The sequence below is a fragment of the Phaethon aethereus genome, assembly GCF_964289735.1.
Source record: "Phaethon aethereus genome assembly, chromosome: W".
In the NCBI taxonomy this organism is placed as follows: Eukaryota; Metazoa; Chordata; class Aves; order Phaethontiformes; family Phaethontidae; genus Phaethon; species Phaethon aethereus.
This window is the reverse complement of record NC_138581.1, coordinates 31,370,384-31,395,241: the sequence shown is the minus strand read 5'-3', so window position 1 is coordinate 31,395,241 and position 24,858 is coordinate 31,370,384. Positions and strand designations below refer to the sequence as shown.

The window sequence follows — 24,858 nt, the reverse complement described above, 5'->3', positions numbered from 1 at the left end:
CAAACCATGACTTTCTTCACTTTTACTCTTCCCATTCTCTCCCCCGTCCCACCATGGGGGAGTGAGAAAGCGGTTGTGTGATGCTTATTTGCCGGCTGGGGCTAAACCACAACAGTTGGTTACCAGTTCTTTCCAGTCGTCCTACTGTGAAAAAGAGATGAAATTATTAACAGTATTAAAGGTACAAATGGGTGGTAGTAGAATGACACCCTGCTCTGATTACTTCTGTCTGTCAGAGAAATGCACAGGTTATTTTCCTTTCTTTTTAAAAAAGCTAAAATAACTTGTTTAGACTGAAACTATTGAATAAATTTGCATAGCACTAACAGTTTTCTTTCACTTTTTTATCATTAGGTTTTAATGTAAACAAAATGCTGAATTTTGCATTGTGTACTGGGTCGGACTTAATTTTCTTCATAGTAGCTGGTATGGTTCTGTGGTTTTGATTTGTGACTAAAACACCATTGACAACACACTGCTGTTTTGGTTACTGCTGAGCATTATTTGCAGAGTGTGGAAGTTTCCTTTTTTTGTCACTTGTGATAAATGATTTAGTCCCAAACAGGATTCCAATTTAAGTTTACAATTTATTAAGCAAATAGAGGCAAGCAAACAGCGCTGGGTGCGCCAGGAGTCTCCGCTCCACCAAGATGCACACCGTACAGTTCCTGTTCTTGGCCTATATCCTGTCTGCTAATACATATTAATGAACAGGCGTGTCTTCTTCGGCACATGCCCTCTTCTCCTTCTAGAGTCTTCTCCAATCTTCCTCAGCGTGCCCCCAGGATGACCCCAAACTTTATGCATGCACTTTACAAGTTTCTCTTTACACAATACTATGCGGTCAGTGGTCAAACTGGTTTGAGCTGATATACCAGCAAAGTAGTTTATGTTTCTCCTGTAAAATACCCCTTTTTATGGTGCAGGAGAAATCCATGAAAGTACAGAAGATTACACTTCATCACACGAATCAGATAAACATATTTCACAATCCCCCATCATCTTCTTTATAGTATTGATTCGTGTTTTCATTTCCAATCGAGTCAACACTTGCCGAATTGGTATTTTGTTTTGCAATTAATCCGAGTGCATCTCCGGTTTTATTTACAACTATTTCTACCACAGCTCGTAACCTAATTATTCTATTAAGCTGGATCATAATAGGCAATGATTCTCTCAGGAGGCCATTCGTTATACACCTGGACTCCTTTATCAACACCTTTTGTTGATAATACCAACAAAGGAATGTACAAGAACAAGTGAGGCCCAATACAGAAATTGCTCACCACCCAGTGATCGACAGCCCGTCCCCGAGCAGCGATTTCCGCCCCCCGGCCAACTCCAGTTTATGTACTGGGCATGACGTCGGATGGTAGGGAATATCTCTTTGGCCAGCCTGGGTCAGCTGTCCCGGCTGTGTCCCCTCCCAGCTCCCCGTGCACCCCCAGCCTGCTTGCTGGCCGGCCAGCACAAGAAGCTGGACTGTCCTTGACGGCTCAGCAACAACCCAAAACATCAGCACATTATCAACAGTTCCTCATCCCAAATCCAAAACACAGTCTCACACTAGCTTCTGTGAAGAAAACCAGCTCTATCCTGGCTGAAACCAGGACAGCTCCCTTTCTTCTGGTCCTGGGTTCTCGATTTCGTCTGACCCATCTAGGAATTTTTACTGTGGCAATTCCTACAGCCCTTGGTTACCAGTAAGAGTGTCTTACAGGGGGGTTTAGGACCTATCACCCACCCACGAATCCTCTAGGAATCGCTTCGGTCCTTCACCGGCCAAGTCCCTCGCGGGAGATTGGAACCGCGCTTAGAAGACCTCCACAATCGCTTCGGAACTAGGTTCCATCTCAGTCACACTCTTACACACACAGGCAACCGAATCCCACCCAACCGAACGGTATACACCTTAAATACTTACGACTCCGTCGTCTTCGTTCGGATCTTCGCGCGCAGAATTACGGGCAAAATAAACTGCTGCAGCCGGCAAGGGAGCTCATAAAAAAATCAAATTCTTTGCTTGCCCCTATTCAGGTTCAGGATGGCGTTAGACCCGACCCAATCAGGAGCCACCAAAAGGTGGGGCGCCCCTCCTAGATCAAGTCAGAATTCAGGAACCAAGACCATCCCGGACGAGCCCCCAATTGTTATAAATGATTTAGTCCCAAACAGGATTCCAATTCAAATTTACAATTTATTAAGCGAATAGAGGCAAGCAAACAGCGCTGGGTGCGCCAGGAGTCTCCGCTCCACCAAGATGCACGCGGTACAGTTCCTGTTCCTGGTTTATATCCTGTCTGCTAATACATATTCATGAATAGGCGTGTCTTCTTCAGCGCATGCCCTCTTCTCCTTCTAGAGTCTTCTCGAATCTTCCTCAGCGTGCCCCCAGGATGACCCCAAACTTTATGCATGCACTTTACAAGTTTCTCTTTACACAATACTATGCGATCAGTGGTCAAACTGGTTTGAGCTGATATACCAGCAAAGTAGTTTAAGTTTCTCCTGTAAAATACCCCTTTTTATGGTGCAGGAGAAATTCATAAAAGTACAGGTTACACTTCATCACACGAATCAGATGAACATATTTCACACACTCATCTGCTGCCTGCTCCCCCCCCCCCCAAGATGAGCACGCTGGGTGTGCGCAAGAAGTTGGGAGGGCATGCAACCAGGACAGCTGACCCCAACTGACCAAAGGGATACTCCATACCATATGACATCATGCTCAGTAATAAAAGCTGGGGAAAGGAGGAGGAAGGGGTGTGTTCAGGGTTATGGCATTTGTCTTCTCAAGTAACTGTTATGTGTGATGAGGCCCTGCTTTTCCGGAAGTGGCTGGACATCTGCCTGCCGATGGGAAGTGGTGAATGAATTCCTTGTCTTGCTTTGCTTGCATGCACAACTTCATTTCACCTATTAAACTGTCTTTGTGTCGGCCCATGAGTTTTTCTTGCTTTTGCTTTTCCATTTCTCTCCCCTATCCTGCTGAGGGGGAGTGAGCAAGGGACTGAGTGGGGGCTTAGCTGCTGGTCGGGGTCAACCCACCACAATCCTTTCTGGTGCCCAGTGTAGGGCTTGAGAGGTTCTAGATAATGACAGATTTGATCTGAATGTGCTATTTATAGTTGTTAAAGCTGTTTAGTTATTACTTGGCAAGTTGTTACTTGCTCTTGCTGGTCACAATTTTGACTTGTTTATTCTTGATACTGGTTTATTTGTTCCATCATCTACTCCATGGCATGCTTCATCTCTTGCTCTACCTCAAACTCTAGAGCTTGTTAATGGCTGCTTTCGGCTTTTGCAGTTTGCTGTGCTGTTTATCACTTTGTTCTGTTTTGCCTGGGAGAGCTATGGTAAAAGCACTGGCCTTGAGCCTAATCTGGTGTTTGTGCCATGCGTTGCTGTTGTCCCAGTACTCTGAGAACCAACTCTCAGAGACAATTATCAATTACACCTTTTTCCTCTTCTTCTCTGGGAGCTATTTTGTGAGGGAAATGAAGAACGGCACCTCCTCTTTCTTCTCCTCAGGGCTAGGTGTTTCCTGCCTTGTTGCAATGGCTCTTCAGTTTCTGGAATATCCTTGTGTAACCAGAATGCTTATATTGGTATGTGTCATGAATCTAATTCTGGCTTTTCAAAAGGGTAACCAACTAATTTGGAATGCCACACAGGGGTGTGCCCTGAGGCACATGGTTCATGAGTGGCAAGGTGTCTTGGAGAACTTGGGCAGGTACCTAGAGCATTTCCCCCCCCTGCAGTGGTGTGTGTGACTTGAAACCTGAACAGGCATGGAATGCTATTGAAGTGATAGAACACTTGAAGAAATGATGCTTTGTCTATATCAGAGACACAACTTCTAGCACTGTGCTGGGGCCTGCTCTACCCCTACTGAACCTGTGTTCAGCACTTGACAGGCTCAAGAGGATCTCTGGATCTGAGGACATAGCTACACTGTCTATTTGTAAGCCAGAGACCCAACCCTCAACTAAAACAGTCGTTCCTATAGTCAAGAAACAATGGAAGCAGAGGTCTACTCGTTTAGTAAGGGAGGAAGAAACTCCTCCTGAGGAGAGAGCAGGAGGAAGAATCAGAAGAGGCAGCCTGTTCTGCAGCAGAGCAGTCACAAGAACAGGAGAGGGAAGAAACTGGAGTCAGAAATCACCCTGTCCCTATCCTTGAAGCGAGCTGTGAGATATGTGGAAAGATTATGGCCACCAACCAGATGAGCAAATTATCACCTGGTTGCTCCAATGCTAGGATATGGGGGCCAACAGTCAGGAATTAAAAGGCAGGGAAGACCAGCAGCTGGGATCCCTAGCAAGGGACCATGGAATTGACAGAGGGACTGAAAGAGGAGCAACAATCCACAGCCTCTGGAGGTGGCTCCTGTCAAGCGTGAAGGCAAGGTATCCCCTCAAGGAAGGTCTTGTAAACTACCAAGGCAAGTGGACCATGACTGAGGAAGGTATTCAGTATCTGAGGGAATTAGTAGTGGTGGAGGTGACCTACAGGAACCTGGACAATAACCAGGCCTTCAAAGATCTGGATGAAATCCAGTATTTGTGGTCCATGTGGTGAAAGTTTGTATGGAACGCACCGATGTTGTATGCCAGCACTCTGGTGATAATGGACTGGACAGACATTGAGGCACCAACCGTGGAAAAACTGGCCTGCCAGCTCTGGTGCTCTGAAGAGAATCTCTCTTCTTCCCTGACCCTACAGGGCAGTGGAGAAACTGTCCCAACAGTTACAGCAACTTGAAGAGAATATCTCTTTATCCTTATCCCTACAGTCTGGTGTTTCAGCTATCAAGAGTGCCGTATGAAATCAGCCTTTCTCTGCTCAAGGGAAAGGGAACTGTGGGCGCACGCTATGTGCCACCCTGTGGTTCTAGCTTTGTAACCACAGGGAAGACATGAGGAAGTGAGGCGTTGCACCTGCCTCAAACCTAGAAGACAACATACGTGAATTGCAAGGAAAAACAGCAGCCAAAAAAGCTCCATCCAGAGAAGATTACTGCTCTGATTGCTGTTGAGCAATTCCCCAGACAGAGCAGAAGGGCTGATCCTCTTTCTGATCCTAATGAAGGGACTTCTGGTTTGCAGTTACAGGAATTGGGTAATGAATGCTCCAACCAAGAAGAGAGGGGTTGTTCCTCTGGCCAGGCAGAGGAAAGGGACAACCAGGTTCTTGGACTGTGTGGATTTGATGGCCTGGCACATCAGGCCCATGGAATTATAAGGCTTTGGTGGACATGGGTGCACAGTGTACCCTAATGCCATTAGGGTCCAAGTGGGTGGAACCTATCTGGATTTCTGGAGTGACAAGGGGATCCCAAAAGTTGTCTCTGTTTGAGGCTGAGGTGAGCCTCAACAGCAGACAAGTGGCAGAAACATCCTACTGTGACTGGCCTGGAGGTTCCATGTATCCTTGGCACAGACTATTTCAGGAGAGGGTACTTTAAGGACTTCTATACCATCTACATCATGCCCAGATCCCACACTTTCCAATAGATTCCTGTCATGGTTTAACCCCATTCTGCAGCTAAGCACCACACAGCTGCTTGCTCACTCCCCCCTGGTGCAAATGGGGAGAGAATTGGAAGAGTAGAAGTGAAAAAACTCGTGGGTTGAGATACAGACAGTTTAGTAAGTAAAGCAAAAGCCACGCATGCAAGCAAAGCAAAGCAAGGAATACATTCACTACTTCCCATCGGCAGGCAGGTGTTCAGCCATCTCCAGGAAAGCAGGGCTCCGTCACGCATAAACGTTACTTAGGAAGACAAAATACCATAACTCCGAAGGTCCCCCCCTTCCTTCTTCTTCCCACAGCTTTATATGCTGAGCATGATGTCATATGGTATGTAATATCCCTTTGGTCAGCTGGGGTCAGCTGTCCCTGCTGTGTCTCCTCCCAACTTCTTGTGCACACCCACCCTACTCGCTGGTGGGGTGGTGCGAGGAGCAGGAAAGGCCTTGACTCTGTGTAAGCACCGCTCAGCAGTAATGAAAACATCTCTATATTATCAACACTGCTTTCAGCACAAATCCAAAACATAGCCCCATACTGGCTACTATGAAGAAAATTAACTCCATCTCAGCCAAAACCAGCACGATCCCAATTAATTACCACCACCTTTCCTGTCTTTTGATATATACACACAGATATCATTCCCTTAGTCTATGGACCATCCCTCTAAAATGTCTGTTGAGTTCATTTAGTCCATGACTTTGGGCTCCATCTGTCACAGTAGTCCTTCATGGCAGGAGAGATGGTGTGTGGTGTTAGACTGTTGCATGCTGAAGCCAATTCTAGTTCCATCACCACTATGCTTGTCCGGTTCTATCATTGCTGCACTTTGCTTGGTTTCATCAAAATTCATTCTTCATTAATCTGGGCGATTTTTACTGTAATACTGTTAATATGGCATATAGCAACAATAGTAGTGGTGACACAGAGTATTATATAGCAGTTAACATAATACGATTCAAATCATTGGCTATTCTCACTGAAAATCATATCTCCTTGAGGTACACATTGGACTTCCCCATCCTCCCGCATCACCCACCAAGTGCACCCAGGTCCTTGAGCAAAAGCAATCCCATGAATGGGTTTGCCTTTACCCGAGGCAGGAGTAACCTGGACTGTCTTCCTCGTTATATTTTTTACATGCACCACAGGGACTTTATCCCCTTCTGTAGTATGTAAGAGTTTTGATTGGGCAGGGCTGGCTCTATTGGTAGATCCCCTAGTGCTGACTAACCAGGTGGCTTTTGCTACATGTTTATCCCAATGTTTGAATGTCCCGTCACCCATTGCTCTCAGTGTAGTCTTTAACAGTCTGTTGTACTGTTCAATTTTTCCGGAAGCTGGTGCATGATAGGGGATGTGATATACCCACTCAGTGCCGTGTTCTTTGGCCCAGGAGTCTATGAGGTTGTTTCGGAAATGAGTCCCATTGCCCGACTCAATTCTTTCGGGAGTGTCATGTCACTATGTCCTGGTTTCAGCCGGGATAGAGCTGGTTTTCTTCACAGAAGCTAGCGTGAGGATATGCTTTGGATTTGGGATGAGAAAACTAGCTTTTCAAGGCCCAGGATAGTGTTCGGGGTGGTAGCATGGGCACGGGATGTTTCCAGCCATCTGGTGGTTGCTTCCACCACTGTAAGCACATGGCGCTTGCCTTGGCAGGTTTGTGGGAGTGTGATATAGTCAATCTGCCAGGCCTCCCCATATTTATATTTCAGCCATCGTCCTTCATACCAGAGAGGCTTCAACCCCTTGGGTTACTTGATTGCAGCACATGTTTCACATTTATGGATAACCAGTGCAATAGTGTCCATGGTCAAGTCCACCCCTTGATCACAAGCCCATCGGTATGTTGCGTCTCTTCCCTGATGGCCTCGGGTGTCATGGGGCCCACTGAGCTATAAATAGTTCACCCTTATGTTGCCAGTCCAGATCCACCTGAGCCACTTCAATCTTAGCAGCCTGATCCACCTGATGGTTGTTCTGATGTTCTTCAGTGGCCTGACTCTTGGATAAATGGGCATCTACGTGACGTACTTTTACAATCAGGTTCTCTAGTCAGGCAGCAATATCTTGCCATAATTTGGCAGCCCAGATGGGCTTGCCTCTGTGCTGCTAGTTCGTCTGCTTCCACTGCTGTAACCACCCCCACAGGGCATTTTTTACCATCCATGTGTCAGTATAGAGATAGAGCACTGGTGACTTCTCTCAGTCAACAATAGCTAAAGCCAGCTGGATGGTTTTCACCTCTGCAAACTGACTCGATTCACCTTCAGCAATTTCTACAACTTGTTGTATAGGACTCTATACAGCAGACTTCCACCTCCAAAGCTTTCCCACAATGCAACAGGACCCATCAGTGAACAGGGCAAATTGCTTCTCATTTTCAGGCAGTTTATTTTACAGTCGTGCTTCTTCAGTACGCATCGTCTCCTCCTCTGGCGATATTCCGAAATCTTTGCCTTCTGGCCAGTCCATGATCACTTCCAAGATTCCTGGGCGACTGGGGTTTCCTATTCGAGCCCGCTGTGTGATAAGCGCAACCCACTTACTCCACGTAGCATCAGTCGCATGATGTGTAGAGGGGACCCTCCCTTTGAACATCCAGCCCAGCACCGGCAGTCAGGATGCCAGGAGGAGCTGTGTTCCAGTACCAATCACTTCTGAGGCAGCTCAAACTCCTTCATATGCTGCCACTATCTCCTTTTCAGTTGGACTATAGCAGGCCTTGAATCCTCTGTATCCCTGACTCCAAAACCCTATGGGGGTTGGACTCAGGTCTCTCCTGGTGCCTTTTGCCAGAGACTCCAGGTAGGGCCATTTTCCCCGGCTGCCGTGTAGAGCACATTTTTAACATCTTGTCCTGCCCGGACTGGCCTGATGGCTATGGCATGAACTATCTCCTGTTTAATTTGTTCAAGAGCTTGTTGTTGCTCTGGGCTCCATTTGAAATCATTTGTCTCTAGTCACTTGATAGAGAGGGCTTACAATCAGACTGTAATCTGGAACATGCATTCTCCAAAACACCCAAGAAAGTCTGTGTTGCCTTTTTGTTAGGTGGTGGGGACATAGCTGTTATTTTATGAATCATGTCCATTGGGATCTGACAACGTCCATCTTGCCATTTTATTCCTAAAAACTGGATCTCCTGTGCAGGTCCCTTGACTTTACCTCGTTTGATGGCAAAACCAGTTGTCAAAAGGATTTCAGTTATTTCCTTCCCTTTCTCAAAAACTTCTGCTGTGTTGCCCCAGACAATGATGTCATCAATGTGTTGCAGGTGTTCTGGAGCTTCACCCTGTTCCAGTGCAGTCTGGATCAATCCATGGTAAATGGTAGGGCTGTTTCCACCCCTGGGGCAGTTGGTTCCAGGTGTACTGGACACCCTTCCAAGCGAACGCCAACTGTGGCCTGCACTCTGAGAAAAACACGTTAGCAATATCATTTGTGGCATACCACTTGGCTGCCTTTGACTCCAGTTCATATTGAAGTTCTAGCATGTCCGGCACAGCAGTGCTCAGCGGTGGCATGACTTCTTTCAGGCTGCAGTAGTCTACTGTCAGTCTCCACTCCCCATTAGACTTTCGCACTGGCCATATGGGGCTGTTAAAGGGTGAGCAAGTCTTGCTGATCACTCCTTGGCTCTCCAGTCCATGAATCAGCTTATGGATGGGAAACAGGAAGTCTCTGTTGGTGCGATATTGCTGCTGGTGCACTGTTCTGGTAGCGATCGGCACCTGTTGTTCTTTGACCCTCAGCAACCCCACAACAGAAGGGTCCTCTGAGAGACCAGGCAAGGCAGACAGCTGTTTCATTTCCTCCATCTCCAAGGCAGCTATACCAAAAGCCCACCGGTACCCTTTTGGGTCCTTGAAATACCCTCTCCTGAGGTAGTCTATGCCAAGAATGCACAGAGCCTCTGGGCCAGTCACCATGGGGTGCTTTTGCCACTCATTCCCAGTTAGGCTCACTTCGGCCTCCAGCACAGTCAGCTCTTGGGATCCCCCTGTCACTCCAGAACTACAGATTGGTTCTGCCCCTATAGGGCTTGGTGGCATTATGGTACGCTGTTCACTGGTGTCCACTAGAGCCTTATATTCCTGTGGGTCTGATGTGCCAGGCCATTGAATCCACACAGTCCAATAAACTCTGTTATCCTTCTCCTCTACCTGTCTGGAGGCAGGGCCCCTCTAGGATCCTGGTCATAGTATCCGTTACTCACTTCTTGTGAATCCAAATCAGAAGTCCTTGTGTCCAAGGGGCAAAAGGATTCTTGCTCATGAGCTGGCAGGCCTCATTGAGAGGGCTTTAAACTAGAATTGGAGGGGGGAGGGGCTAAAACTGGGCTCACTAGAGTTGAACCTAGGGGTAGGTTCAACGTGCCAGAGTTGAAATCTATAGCCCGGCCCAGGTGCATCTACACCAATGCACGCAGCATGGGCACCAAACAGGAGGAGCTGGAAGCCATTGTGCAGCACGACAGCTATGACGTAGTTGCCATCACAGAAACATGGTGGGATGCTTCTCATGACTGGAGTGCTGCAATGGATGGCTATAAGCTCTTCCGAAGGGATAGAATGGGAAGGAGAGGTGGTGGGGTGGCTCTGTATGTTAGGGAGTGTTTTGATTGCATAGAAATCGAAGATTGTGAAGACCGAGTAGAGTGCTTGTGGGTAAGGATGAGGGGGAAGGCCAATGAGGCAGATATCCTGCTGGGAGTCTGTTACAGGCCACCCAACCAGGATGAAGAGACGGATGAGACATTCTATAAGCGACTGGCGGAGGTCTCGCATTCGCTGGCCCTTGTTCTTGTGGGGGACTTCAACCTACCGGACATCTGCTGGAAGTATAACACGGCAGAGAGGAAACAGTCTAGGAGGTTCCTGGAGTGTGTGGAGGATAACTTCCTGATGCAGCTGGTGAGTGAGCCCACCAGGGGAGGTGCCTTGCTGGACCTGCTGTTTACAAACAGAGAAGGACTGGTCAGAGATGTGGTGGTCGGAGGCCATCTTGGGCTTAGCGACCATGACATGATAGAATTCTCGATTGTGAGGAAAGTAAGGAGAGGGGTCAGCAAAACTGCTACCATGGACTTCCGGAGGGCAGACTTTGGCCTGTTCAGGTCACTGGTTGAGAGAGTCCCTTGGGAGACAGTCCTGAAGGACAAAGGGGTCCAGGAAGGCTGGACAGTCTTCAAGAAGGAAATCTTAAAGGCGCAGGAGCAGGCGGTCCCCATGTGCCGTAAGAAGAGCTGGCGGGGAAGGCGACCGGCCTGGCTGAACAGGGAGATTTTGTTGGGACTCAGGGAAAAGAGGAGAGTTTATCACCTCTGGAAGAAGGGGAAGGCAACTCATGAAGAGTACAAAGATCCCATTAGGTCAAGCAGGGACAAAATTAGAAAGGCAAAAGCCCAGCTAGAGCTCAGTCTGGCCACAGTCGTAAAGGATAATAAAAAATGTTTTTACAAATATATTAACAACAAAAAGAGAGCCAAGGAGAATCTCCATCCCCTACTGGATATGGCGGGGAACATTGTCTCCAAGGACGAGGACAAGGCTGAGGTACTTAATGCCTTCTTCGCCTCAGTCTTTAATAGCCACTCCAGGTATCCACAGGATATTCAGCCCCCTGAGCTGGAAGACGGGGATGGAGAGCACAATGTACTCCTCATAATCCAGGAGGAAGCAGTCAAGGACATGCTAAGCCACCTGGACACCCACAAGTCTATGGGGCCTGATGGGATCCACCCAAGAGTACTGAGAGAGCTGGCGGAGGAGCTTGCCAAGCCACTCTCCATCGTTTATCAGCAGTCCTGGTTAACAGGGGAGGTCCCAGAAGACTGGAGGCTTGCCAATGTGACGCCCGTCTACAAGAAAGGCCGGAAGGAGGATCCTGGGAACTACAGGCCTGTCAGCCTGACCTCTGTTCCAGGGAAGATTATGGAGCGGTTGGTTTTGAGAGTGCTCACAGGGCATCTGCAGAACAGCCAAAGGATCAGGCCCAGCCAGCATGGGTTCATGAAAGGCAGGTCCTGCTTGACCAACCTGATCTCCTTCTATGACCAGGTGACCCGCCTAGTGGATGAGGGAAAGGCTGTGGACGTTGTCTACCTGGACTTTAGTAAAGCCTTTGACAGCGTCTCCCACAGCATTCTCCTGGAGAAACTGGCGGCTCGTGGCTTAGACGGGTTTACTCTTCGCTGGGTGAGGAACTGGCTGGATGGCCGAGCCCAGAGAGTTGTGGTGAATGGCGTTAAATCCGGCTGGCGGCCGGTCACGAGTGGTGTTCCCCAGGGCTCGGTTCTGGGACCAGTCTTGTTCAATATCTTTATAGATGATCTGGATGAGGGAATTGAGTGCTCCCTCAGTAAGTTTGCAGATGACACCAAGCTGGGTGGGAGTGTTGATCTGCTGGAGGGTAGGAGGGCTCTGCAGAGGGATCTGGACAGGCTGGATCGATGGGCAGAGGCCAACTGTATGAGGTTTAATAAGGCCAAGTGCAGGGTCCTGCACTTTGGCCACAACAACCCCATGCAATGCTACAGGCTTGGGGAGGAGTGGCTGGAGAGCTGCCCGGCGGAAAGGGACCTGGGGGTGCTGGTTGACAGCCGGCTGAATATGAGCCGGCAGTGTGCCCAGGTGGCCAAGAAGGCCAACAGCGTCCTGGCCTGTATCAGGAATAGTGTGGCCAGCAGGAGTAGGGAAGTGATTGTGCCCCTGTACTCGGCACTGGTGAGGCCGCACCTTGAATACTGTGTTCAGTTTTGGGCCCCTCACTACAAGAAGGATGTTGAGGTGCTGGAGCGTGTCCAGAGAAGGGCAACGAAGCTGGTGAGGGGTCTGGAGCACATGTCTTATGAGGAGCGGCTGAGGGAACTGGGGTTGTTTAGTCTGGAGAAGAGGAGGCTGAGGGGAGACCTTATCGCTCTCTACAACTACCTGAAAGGGGGTTGTGGTGATGAGGGTGTTGGTCTCTTCTCCCAAGTAAATAGTGATAGGACAAGAGGAAATGGCCTCAAGTTGCGCCAGGGGAGGTTTAGATTGGATATTAGGAAAAATTTCTTCACTGAGAGGGTGGTCAGGCATTGGAACAGGCTGCCCAGGGAGGTGGTGGAGTCGCCATCCCTGGAAGTGTTCAAAAAACATGTGGATGTGGCGCTTCAGGACATGGTTTAGGGGACATGGTGGTTCTGGATTAATGGTTGGACTTGATGATCTTAAAGGTCCTTTCCAACCTAGTGATTCTGTGATTCTGTGATTCTGTGTTAATATCAGAAGTAAGATCACCTCTTCTACTCTGTCTGGGGAACTGCCCACTAGAAACTGGAACAGCAGTTTTCCTGAAAGAACTCCCTTTTGTGATTGTTTTTCTTGCAACTCACGTAGCCATGCTTCTAGGCTCGAGGTAGATTTTCCATCCCACTTCCTCATGTCCTCTCCGTGGTCACGCAGGTAAAATCACAGGGTGGCCCATGGCACGTACCCCCATATCCTCTCTCTTGAGCAGAAGAATGCTTACTCCTAATAGCTGAGATACTGGCTCATAGAGGTGGGGAGTAGGATATATCCTCTTTGAATTGCTGGAAGTCCCGGGACAGTTTCTCAGACAGTTTCTCCACAGCTGAGACCCAGGACTGTAGGGAGGAAGAGAGACTTTCTGCGTATGGGCAGAGTTGGCCAGCCAGTTCATCCACCATTGGTTCCTCTCTGTATTTTGCAAGTCATTACTGTCAATGAGTTGGCATACGACGATGGTGTGCTCCGTACAAACTCCTACCACGTGGGTTGTGTGCACAACTGCTCATTGTTCAAGTCATCATAAATCACCTCCACCCTGGCTAATTCTCTCAGGTACTGGATACCTCTCTCTATCGTGGTCCACTTGCCTGGGTGACATAGAACATCTTCCTTGAAAGGATACATTTCCTTCACACCTGGAGGCGTCACCTCCAGAGGCTGAGGGCTTGTGCTCCTTTTCCAATTGCTTTGTCAATTTCCCCTTCCCTAGAAAGGGATCCCAGCTGCTTGGCTTCCTTACCCTCTAATTCCTGGCTGCTGGCCCCATTTGTCCCAGCACTGGAGCAGCCAGGTGACAATGTGCTCACTTGGATGACAGCTGAAATCTTTTCGCATATCTTGCAGCTCACTCAGGGATGGAGATTGGGTGGCTACTGCATCATTTATGAGTTCTTCCTCTTCTTCCTCCTATTCACGTGATGGCCCTGCTTCGGAGTAGTGTGCCTCTGTCCTGGTTTCAGCCAGGGTAGAGTTAATTTTCTTCATAGAAGCTATTGTGAGGCTATGTTTTGGATTTGGGATGAGAAAATGTTGATAACGTGCTGATGTTTTGAGTTGTTGCTAAGTAGTCAAGGACAGTCCAGCTTCTCGTGCTGGCCTGCCAGCAAGAAGGCTGGGGGTGCACAGGAAGCTGGGAGGGGACACAGCTGGGACAGCTGACCCAGGCTGGCTAAAGAGATATTCCCTACCATATAACGTCATGCTCAGTATATAAAGCTGAGACGAAGAAGAAGGAAGGGGTGGAGGTACATTAGGAGTGATGGCATCTGTCTTCCCAAGAAACCATTTGTCCTGGTTTCAGCCAGGATAGAGCTGGTTTTCCTCACAGAAGCTAGTGTGAGACCGTGTTTTGGATTTGGGATGAGAAACTGTTGATAATGTGCTGATGTTTTGGGTTGTTGCTGAGGAGTCAAGGACAGTCCAGCTTCTTGTGCTGACTTGCCAGCAAGCAGGCTGGGGATGCACGGGAAGCTGGGAGGGGACATAGCTGGGACAGCTGACCCAGACTGGCCAAAGAGATATTCCCTACCATCCGACGTCATGCCCAGTACATAAACTGGAGTTAGCCGGGGGGCGGAAATCGCTGCTCGGGGACGGGCTGTCGATCACTGGGTGGTGAGCAATTGCTGTATTGGGCATCACTTGTTCTTGTACATTCCTTTGTAGGTATTATCATTGTTGTTTCCTTCTTTCTTTCTGTCCTATTAAACGGTGTTTATCTCAACCCACGAGGTTTTTTTCCTAATTCTCTCCCCCGTCCCACTGTGGGAGGGAGAGTGAGTGAGCGGCTGCGTGGTGCTTAGTTGCTGGCTGGGGCTAAACCACGACACCATTACGCGTGATGTGGAGGGGAACTGGATTTACTGGATATGGCAGGGAACGTTGTCTCCAAGGACGAGGACAAGGCTGAGGTACTTAATGCCTTCTTTGCCTCAGTCTTTAATAGCCAGTCCAGGTATCCGCAGGGTATTCAGCCCCCTGAAGTGGAAGATGGGGATGGAGAGCACAATAACCTGCCCATAATGCAGGAGGAAGCAGTTAAAGGACCTGTTAAACCACCTGGACACCCACAAGTCTATGGGGCCTGATGGGATCCACCCGAGAGTACTGAGAGAGCTGGCGGAGGAGCTTGCCAAGCCACTCTCCATCATTTATCAGCAGTCCTGGTTAACAGGGGAGGTCCCAGATGACTGGAGGCTTGCTAATGTGACACCCATCTACAAGAAAGGTCGGAAGAAGGATCCTGGGAACTACAGGCCTGTCAGCCTGACCTCCGTGCCGGGGAAGATCATGGAGCGGTTCGTCTTGGGAGTGCTCACAGGGCATCTGCAGGACAGCCAAGGGATCAGGCCCAGCCAGCATGGGTTCATGAAAGGCAGGTCCTGCTTGACCAACCTGATCTCCTTCTATGACCAGGTGACCCGCCTAGTGGATGAGGGAAAGGCTGTGGATGTTGTCTACCTGGACTTTAGTAAAGCCTTTGACAGCGTCTCCCACAGCATTCTCCTGGAGAAACTGGCAGCTCGTGGCTTAGACAGGTTTACTGTTCGCTGGGTAAAGAACTGGCTGGATGGCCGAGCCCAGAGAGTTGTGGTGAACGATGTTAAATCCGGCTGGCGGCCGGTCACAAGCAGTGTTCCCCAGGGCTTGGTTCTGGGGCCGGTTTTGTTCAATATCTTTATTGATGATCTGGATGAGGGAATCGAGTGCTCCCTCATTAAGTTTGCAGATGGCACCAAGTTGGGTGGGAGTGTTGATCTGCTGGAGGGTAGGAGGGCTCTGCAGAGGTATCTGGACAGGCTGGATTGATGGGTGGAGGTCAACTGTATGAGGTTTAATAAGGCCAAGTGCCGGGTCCTGCACTTCGGCCACAACAACCCCATGCAACGCTACAGGCTTGGGGAAGAGAGGCTGGAGAGCTGCCTGGCGGAAAGGGACCTGGGAGTGCTGGTTGACAGCCAGCTGAATATGAGCCGGCAGTGTGCCCAGGTGGCCAAGAAGGCCAACAGCGTCCTGGCCTGTATCAGAAATAGTGTGGCCAGCAGGAGGAGGGAAGTGATCATGCCCCTGTACTCGGCCCTGGTGAGGCCGCACCTTGAATCCTGTGTTCACTTTTGGGCCCCTCACTACAAGAAGGATGTTGAGGTGCTGGAGCGTGTCCAGAGAAGGGCAACGAAGCTGGTGAGGGGGATGGAGCACAAGTCTTATGAGGAGCGGCTGAGGGAACTGGGGTTGTTTAGTCTGGAGAAGAGGAGGCTGAGGGGAGACCTGATCGCTCTCTACAGCTACCTGAAAGCGGGTTGTGGCGACGAGGGTGTTGGTCTCTTCTCCCAAGTAACTAGTGATAGGACAAGAGGAAATGGCCTCAAGTTGCGCCAGGGAAGGTTTACATTGGATATTAGGAAAAATTTCTTCACGGAGAGGGTGGTTCAAGCATTGGAACAGGCTGCCCAGGGAGGTGGTGGAGTTGCCATCTCTGGAAGTGTTCAAATACGTGTGGATGTGGTGCTTCAGGACATGGTTTAGGGGACATGGTGGCGTTGGATTAATGGTTGGACTTGATGATCTTGAAGGTCCTTTCCAACCTTAGTGATTCTGTGATTCTGTGATGGAGCCCTGCTTCCCTGGAGATGGCTGCACACCTGCCTGCCCATGGGGAGTAGTGAATGAATTCCTTGTTTTGCTTTGCTTGCGTGCGCGGCTTTTGCTTTCCCTATTAAACTGTCTTTATCTCAAACCATGAGTTTCCTCGCTTTTACTCTTCTGATTCTCTCCCCCGTCCCACCATGGGGGAGTGAGCGAGCGGCTGCATGGTGCTTAGTTGCCAGCTGGGGCTAAAGCACGACAGCCTCGTCCACTTTTCCCCTTAGTATAGGTAGTGCTTTTTCCCTTACTAAATGAGCTGACTTTCGCTTCCAATATTTGTTCTTTTGTATATGGGTGACTGATATCAACATGGATTGCTTCTTTGGTTCAGCTGCAGTGCCTGTCACAGGGGTTGGAGTAGCTGCAGTGCCTTGTTTTTTGTCATCAGATCCAGAGACATTCTCTTCCCCTTGAGGGTACTGAACAGTGTTGAACAGGGCTCAGTAGGCATCGGCCAGGCCCCAGCACATTGCAGTGATTTGTGTCTCTCTGGAATTGCCAGCGTGACAGCATACTTTTTCCAAATATTTTACTAGTTTTTCATGATACTGCACCTGTTCAGAGGTAAAGTTCCAAAACACTGGAGGTGCCCGCTGTCCTAGGTACTTACCCGTACTGTCCCACAAACCCTGCTACTCATAACCATCCAGCCTCAGGGCAGGTCTCTGGGTGTTATTCTTAAATAGTTGTTGAAGCTTAAACAAGATCTGAAGCAAACGCGGGAGACATAGCAATAGGAACATGCTGTTTTGAACATCCCAAGGATGTTCAAAATTCTCAAGAACTATTGTAACTAGCCTGGAGGAGAAGTGGAAGGTGAGGGAGTGGGGGAAAGTGTCCCCCCTTGTCTCCCCCATAGATTGGCTCTCCTAGGAGAAATGGTAAAGAGTGTAATTATTAATAGTTTCTGAGAGAGGGGTCCCGAAGTACAGAGATAACCGTAATGCTGAGTACAGATACCAGATTAGTCTCACAACCGGTGGTTTTATCATATCATAAGCCAGTGCTACACAGTACAGGAAAATAATATTAATCCAGGCCCCAGAGGTGATAAACAGCACAACAGGGAGTATATACTGCAAGTGAAGTGTTACTTAACACAACTCTCAGAACAAGCACAATGACTTTGAGGGCAAATAAGTCAACATTGTAACCAGCGACTATCCAACTATTATAATGAATGGTTATAACAGTTTGGGTTTTTTTTAACACACTCTGGTCAGATCTGTCGTTATCTCAGCCCTTCGTGCCCCACGTTGGGTGCCAAAAAAGGACTGTTGTGGTTTAACCCAGCAGACAGCTAAACGCTACATAGCCATTCGCTCACTCTCCCCAGTGGGATGGGGGAGAGAATCGGGGAAAAAAAGTAAAAGTTGTGTGTTGAGATAAAGATAGTTTAGTAGAACATAAAAAGAAGGGAATATTATAATAATACTAATAGAATATACAAAATTAGTGATACAAAGTTGCTCACCACTTGCTGATGCCCAGCCAGTTCCCGAGCTGCGGCCCCCAGCCAGCTTTCCCCGTAGTTTATATACTGAGCATGATGTCGTATGGTATGGAATATCCCTTTGGCTAGTTTGGGTCAGCTGTCCTGACTGTTTCCCCTCCCAGCTTCTTTCCCTCTCAGCTTCCTCACTAGTAGGGCACTATGAGAAGCTGAAGAGTCCTTGACTTGGTGTCAGCACTGCTCAGCAACAACTAAATCCAAAACACAGCACTATACCAGCTGCTAGGAAGAAAATTAACTCTATTCCAGTGGAAACCAGGGTACACAACATTGAACTAGTGGCAATATTGCACTAACCAAGACTCCCTGGTTCCCCTCCATTAGCTGATTCATCAGTTGGAGAGTCAAGGAATGATCAGTGATGCTTAGTCACCCTTGAATAGTTCCATATGGCCTACAAAAGTCTGATGGAGGGTGGAGACTAACAGTGGACTATTGTGGTCTGAATGAAGTCATGCCACGGTTGAGTGCTGCCATACTGGACCTGGAGGAACTCCAGTATGACCTGGAGTCAAAGTGACTGGTATGTGGATAAGTCCATGCTAGAATAGGTACACCCCTGTGAAGGGACTGTAGCCTGTAGATAAGTCTGTACGAGAGCAGGTATGCCCCCAAAGGGACTGCAGCCCATGGAGGATCCATGCTGGAGCAGGGGCAAACGATTGAGTTCACTGCAATGTTAAACTCTATAGCCTGGTCATAGAATCATAGAATAGTTTTGGTTGGAAGGGACCTTAAAGATCATCTAGTTCCATCCACCCTGCCATGGGCAGGGATACCTTCTACTCGACCAGGTTGTTCAAAGCCCCATCCAACCTGGCCTTGAACACTTCCAGGGATGGGGCATCTACCACCTCTCTGGGCAACCTGTTCCAGTGCCTCACCACCCTCATAGTGAAGAATTTCTTCCTTATATCTAATCTAAATTTACCCTCTTGCAGTTGAAAGCCATTACCCCCTGTCATATCAGTACACTCTCTGAGAAAGAATCCCTCCCCATCTTCAGGTACTGGAAAGGCTGCAATAAAGTCTCCCTGGAGCCTTCTCCAGGCTGAACAACCCCAACTCTCTCAGCCTTTCTTCATAGGAGAAGTGCTCCAGCCCTCTGATCATCTTCGTGGCCTTCCTCTGGACCGTCTCCAAAAGTCCGTGTCCTTCTTATTTTGGGGGCCCTAGAGCTGAATGCAGTACTCCAGGTGGGGTCTCACCAGAGAGGAGTAGAGGGGCAGAATCACCTCCCTCAACCCACTGGTCACACTTCTTTTGATACAGACCATGATACGGTTGGCTTTCTGGGCTGTGAGTGCACATTGCCAGGTCACGTTGGGCTTCTCATCAACCAACACCCCCAAGTCCTTCTCCTCAGGGCTGCTCTCAATCCCTTCATCCCCCAGCCTGTATTTGTGCTTGGGATTTCCCCCACCCAGGTGCAGGACCCTGCACTTGGCCTTGTTAAACCTCATGAGGTTCACATGGGCCCATGTTTCAAGCCTGTCCAGGTCCCTCTGGATGGCATCCCTTCCCTCCAGCTTGTCGACCACACCACACAGCTTGGTGTCATTGGCAAACTTGCTGAGGGTGTGCTCAATCCCACTGTCCATGTCCCCAACAAAAATGTCCCAATACTCTACCTTCCCTGAGGAACGCCACTCATAACTCGTCTCCACTTGGACATCAAGCCGTTGACTGCAATTCTTTGAGTGTGACCATCCAGACAATTCTGTACCCACTAAGTGGTCCATCCATCAAATACATTTCTCCAATTTAGAGATGAGGATGTCATGCAGGACAGTGTCAAACGCTTTGCACAAGTCCAGGTAGATGACATCAGTCGATCTTCCTTTATCCACCAATGCTGTAACCCTGTCATAGAAGGCCACCAAATTTGTCAGGCACAATTTTCCCTTAGTGAGGCCATTTTGGCTGTCACCAATCACCTCTCTGTTTTCCATGTGCCTTAACATAGTTTCCAGGAGGATCTGCTCCATGATCTTGCCAGGCACAGAGGTGAGACTGACTGGCCTGTAGTTCCCCAGGTCTTCCTTTTTAAAAATGGGGGTTATGTTTCCCCTTTTCCAGTCAGTGGGAATTTCACCGGACTGCCACGACTTCTCAAATATGATGGATAGTGGCTTAGCAACTTCCTCCGCCAGTTCCCTCAGGACCCGTGGATGCATCTCATCAGGTCCCATGGATTTGTGCACCTTCAGGTTCCTTAGATGGTTTTGAACCTGACCTCTTACAGTGGGTGGTTCTTCATTCTCCCAGTCCCCGCCTTTGTCTTCTGCGACATGGGCAGTGTGGCTTGAACACTTGCCGGTGAAGACTGAGGCAAAAAAGTTGTTGAGTATCTCAACCTTCTCCATATCCTGGGTATCCAGGTGTCCCATTTCCTTCTGGAGAGGGCCCACATTTTCCCTAGTCTTCCTTTTATCACCGACGTACCTATAGAAGTTTTTCTTGTTGCCCTTGATGTCCCTGGCCAGATTTAATTCTATCAGGGCTTTAGCTTTCCTAACCTGATCCCTGGCTGCTCAGACAATTTCTCTGTATTCCTCCCAGGCTACCCGCCCTTGCTTCCACCCTCTGTAGGCTTCCTTTTTGTGTTTGAGTTTGTCCAGGAGTTCCTTGTTCATCCATGCAGGCCTCCTGGCGTTTTTGCCTGACTTCCTCTTTGTTGGGATGCATCGCTTCTGAGCCTGGAGGAGGTGATCCGTGAATATTAACCAGCTTTCTTGGGCCTCTCTTCCCTCCAGGGCTTTATCCCATGGTACTCTACCAAGCAGATCCCTGAGGAGGCCAAAGTCTGCTCTCCTGAAGTCCAGGATAGTGAGCTTGCCGTGCACCCTCCTTGCTGCCTTAAGGGTCTTGAACTCCACCATTTCATGGTCACTGCACCCAAGGTTGCCCTTGAGCTTCACATTCCACACCAGCCCCTCCTTGTTAGTGAGAACAAGGTCCAGCATAGCACTTCTCCTTGTTGGCTCCTCTATCACTTGGAGAAGGAAGTTATCATCAATGCATTCCAGGAACCTCCTGGATTGCTTATGCCCTGTTCTGTTGTCCTTCCAACAGATATCGGGGTGGTTGAAGTCCCCCATGAGGACCCAGGACTTGTGACCATGAGGCTGCTCCTATCTGTCTATAGAGGGCCTCATCTGCTCGGTCTTCCTGGTCATGTGGCCTGTAGCAGACCCCCACTATAATGTCACCTGTCCCTGCCCTCTCTTTAATCCTGACCCATAAGCTTTTGGTTGGCTCTTCATCCATCCCCAGGCAGAGCTTCATGCACTCCAGCTGGTCATTGACATAGAGGGCGACACCCCCTCCTCATCTCCCCTGTTTGTCCTTCCTAATGAGCCTGTATCCTTCCATTTCAATGCTCCAGTCATAGGAGCCATCCCACCACGTCTCTGTGATGCTAAAAGGACCAGGGGTGGAGATTTTAATGGATATATATTTAAACTGTTTTAACCCATTACTTGAGTTGTATGCTATAAGAAGTACTGTAACAGGAACCACCCAAACTAACGGTGGATGAGCTTTGCAAGAAGCCGGGCAAGTGCAGCAGTGACCTGACCTGAGCTGTCTTTGGTGCCCAATAACTCCATGCAACACACCACCTCTCCTGTCCTGAGTGACCACCATAACAGATGGAGCCCAAGTCACAGACTTAAATGAACTCAGTGGACATTTTATGGACCCTTCATGGCAAGGCCCACAGACTAAGGGAATGATATCTGTATGTATACTAAAGGATGGGAAGGGGGTGGTGGTGGTTAATGAGGATGTACTGGATAGTGTAGGATGGTATGGAATAAGGGGTGGAGATTTGTACTGGTTTTGACTGGGATGGAGTTAATTTTCTTCATAGCAGCCTGTATGGTGCTGTCTTTTAGATTTATGACTAAAACAGTGTTGATAACATGCCAATGTTTTGGCTATTGCTGGACAGTGCTTGCACAGTGCTGAGAGTTGTTTTTACTCTCCTCATCCCCCCCACCCACCCAGAAAGTAGGCTGGAGGTGGGCAAGAAGTTGGGATGGGACACAGCTGGGACAGCTGACCCCAACTGACCAAAGGGATATTCCATCTGATATGACGTTGTGGTCAGCGATAAAATTGCAGGGAAAGAAGGAAGAATGGGGGACATTTGGGGTTATGGCGTTTGTCTTCCCAAGTTAACTGTTATGCGTGATGAAGCCCTGCTTTCCTGGAGATGGCTGAACACCTGCCTGCCGATGGGAAGTGGTGAATGAATTCCTTGTTTTGCTTTGCTTGCGTGCACAGCTTTTGCTTTACCTCTGTCCTCGTTTCCACTGGGATAGAGTTAATTTTCTTCCTGATAGCTGATATAGTGCTGTGTCTTGGATTTGGGATGAAAATAATGTTGATAACATACTGATGTTTTCAGTTGTTGCTAAGCAGTCAAGGACTGTTCAGCTTCTCATGCTGGCCTGCCAGTGAGAAGGCTGGGGGTGTAGGGGAAGCTGTGAGGGGACACAGCCAGGACAGCTGACCCAAATTGGCCAAAGGGATATTCCATACCATATGACATCATGCTCAGTATATAAAGCTGGGGGAGTTGGCCGGGGAGGGTCTGTGGCTCAGGAACCAACTGGGCATTGGTCAGCGGGTGGTGAGCAATTGTGCTGTGCATCACTTGTTTTGTATATTCTTTTATCATTGTTATTGTTATTTCATTTTTATTATTCTCTTTTTTTCCTCCTGTCCTATTAAATTGTCTTTATCTCAACCCACAAGCTGTACATTATTTTTTTTTCAATTCTCTCCCCCATCCCACCTTGGGGTGGGGAAGGGTGAGCGAATGTCTGTGTGGTTGTTTTAGCTACCTGCCTGGTTAAACCACAACAGTCCTTTGTGGTGCCCAATGTGGGGCACGAAGGGTTGACATAATGACAGATTTGACCAGAGCGTGATAAAACAAATTTGTTATAAGCATTCATTATATCAGTTTAATCATTGCTGGTCACAGTGTTATGGTATTTGCTCTCAAAGTCATTGTGCTATGTAACACCTTAATTGCTGTACATGCTCCCTGTTGTGCTGCTGATCATCCCTGGGAGCTGGATCAAGATTATCATGTTTCTGTATTATGTAACACTGGCCATGAGGCTAATTTGGTATCTGTATTCAGTATTGTCATCACCTCTGTACTTCGGGAGCTACCTGTCTGAAACTATTAGTAATTACAGTTCTTTCCTTTTCTCCTTGGAGAGACAGTCCATGGAGGAGACACCTTCCTTCATCTTCCCTTTCTCCTCCAAGCTAATTGCAATAACTCTTGAGAATTTTTAATATCCTTGGGATGTTAAAACCAGCATACTCCTATTGTTAGGTCTCGTGAATGCGTTTCAGGTCATAGAATCATAGAGTCATTAAGGTTGGAAAAGACCTTTAAGATCATCAAGTCCAACTGTCAACCCAACATCACCATGCCCAATAAACCATGTCCCAAAGTGCCACGTCTACACGTTTTTTGAACACCTCCAGTGATGGTGACTCCACCACTTCCCTGGGCAGCTTGTTCCAATGCTTGACCACTCTTTCAGTAAAGAAATATTTCCTAATATCCAATCTAAACCTCCCCTGGTGCAACTTGAGGCCATTTCCTCTTGTCCTATCGCTAGTTACTTTGGAGAAGAGACCAACACCCACCTCACCACAACCCCCTTTCAGGTAGTTGTAGAGAGTGATAAGGTCTCCTCTCAGCCTCCTCTTCTCCAGACTAAACAACCCCAGTTCCCTCAGCTGCTCCTCATAAGACTTGTGCTCCAGACCCCTCACCAGCTTCGTTGCCCTTCTCTGGACACGCTCCAGCACCTCAATGTCCTTCTTGTAGTGAGGGGCCCAAAACTGAACACAGTATTCAAGGTGTGGCCTCACCAGTGCCGAGTACAGGGGTACAATCAATTCCCTACTCCTGCTGGCCCCACTATTTCTGATACAGGCCAGGATGCTGTTGGCCTTCTTGGCCACCTGGGCACACTGCCGGCTCATGTTCAGCCAGCTGTCAACCAGCACCCCCAGGTCCTTTTCTGCCAGGCAGCTTTCCAGCCACTCTTCCCCAGAAGAATATACAGGTCTTGTACTTGTTTAAGTTTAAACAACTATTTAAGAATACCAGCCAGAGATCTACCATGAGGTGGGATAGTCATGGGTGGCACGGCATGTGGGAGAATATGGGCAGGTACCTAGAGAAGTTCTCACCTCCAATGGTCTGGAACTTTACTCCTGAACAACTACAGAACCCTAATGAAGTGATAGAATGTTTGAAAAAAAAATGCTGTGGCTATTCCAAAGAGGTGTAACTGTCTTTATGTCAGCCCATGAATTTTTCTTGCTTTTGCCCTTCTGATTCTCTCTCCTATCCTGCTGAGGGGAAGTGAGCAAGTGACTGGGTGGGGGCTTAGCTGCCGGATGGGGTCAACTCACCACAGAATGCCAGAATAGCACAGAAGTTTATTTTGTGATGGCAAAGTTAGCATTAAAAGCTTCATTCTTTTAAGTATATGGTGCATCTCTTACCTTTTCTGAATTACACCAGAGTGTTCCTATTTTTTGATTGGAAAGAACTATTGCTTAACTACTTGTAAACACCTAAGCTGTATTTATGGATACAGAAATTGTTATTCACTCAGTTAAAAGGTGTAAAAAAAAACCAAGAAAAAAAAAGCCACCAAGCCATCTTTTTTTTCAAGGAAACACTGCCTAAGGAATAGGAAAAAAGTATTATAAAACATTTAATGCACATGTGAATAATCAGAATTTTACCTACACAAATAGAAGAGTGTATTAGTTGAGGACTTTGCCTATGTAAATGGACTGCCATAGCAGATTTTAAAT

General features: G+C 48.3%; 1 protein-coding gene across 1 annotated transcript in view; it reads left to right on the top strand.

Moving 5' to 3' along the window:
- Nucleotides 1-24,858, top strand: part of LOC309415061 (ras GTPase-activating protein 1-like) — a gene marked incomplete at both ends in the record, with an annotated part of 144,954 nt that overhangs the window by 104,577 nt on the left and 15,519 nt on the right. The window lies entirely within an intron of this gene.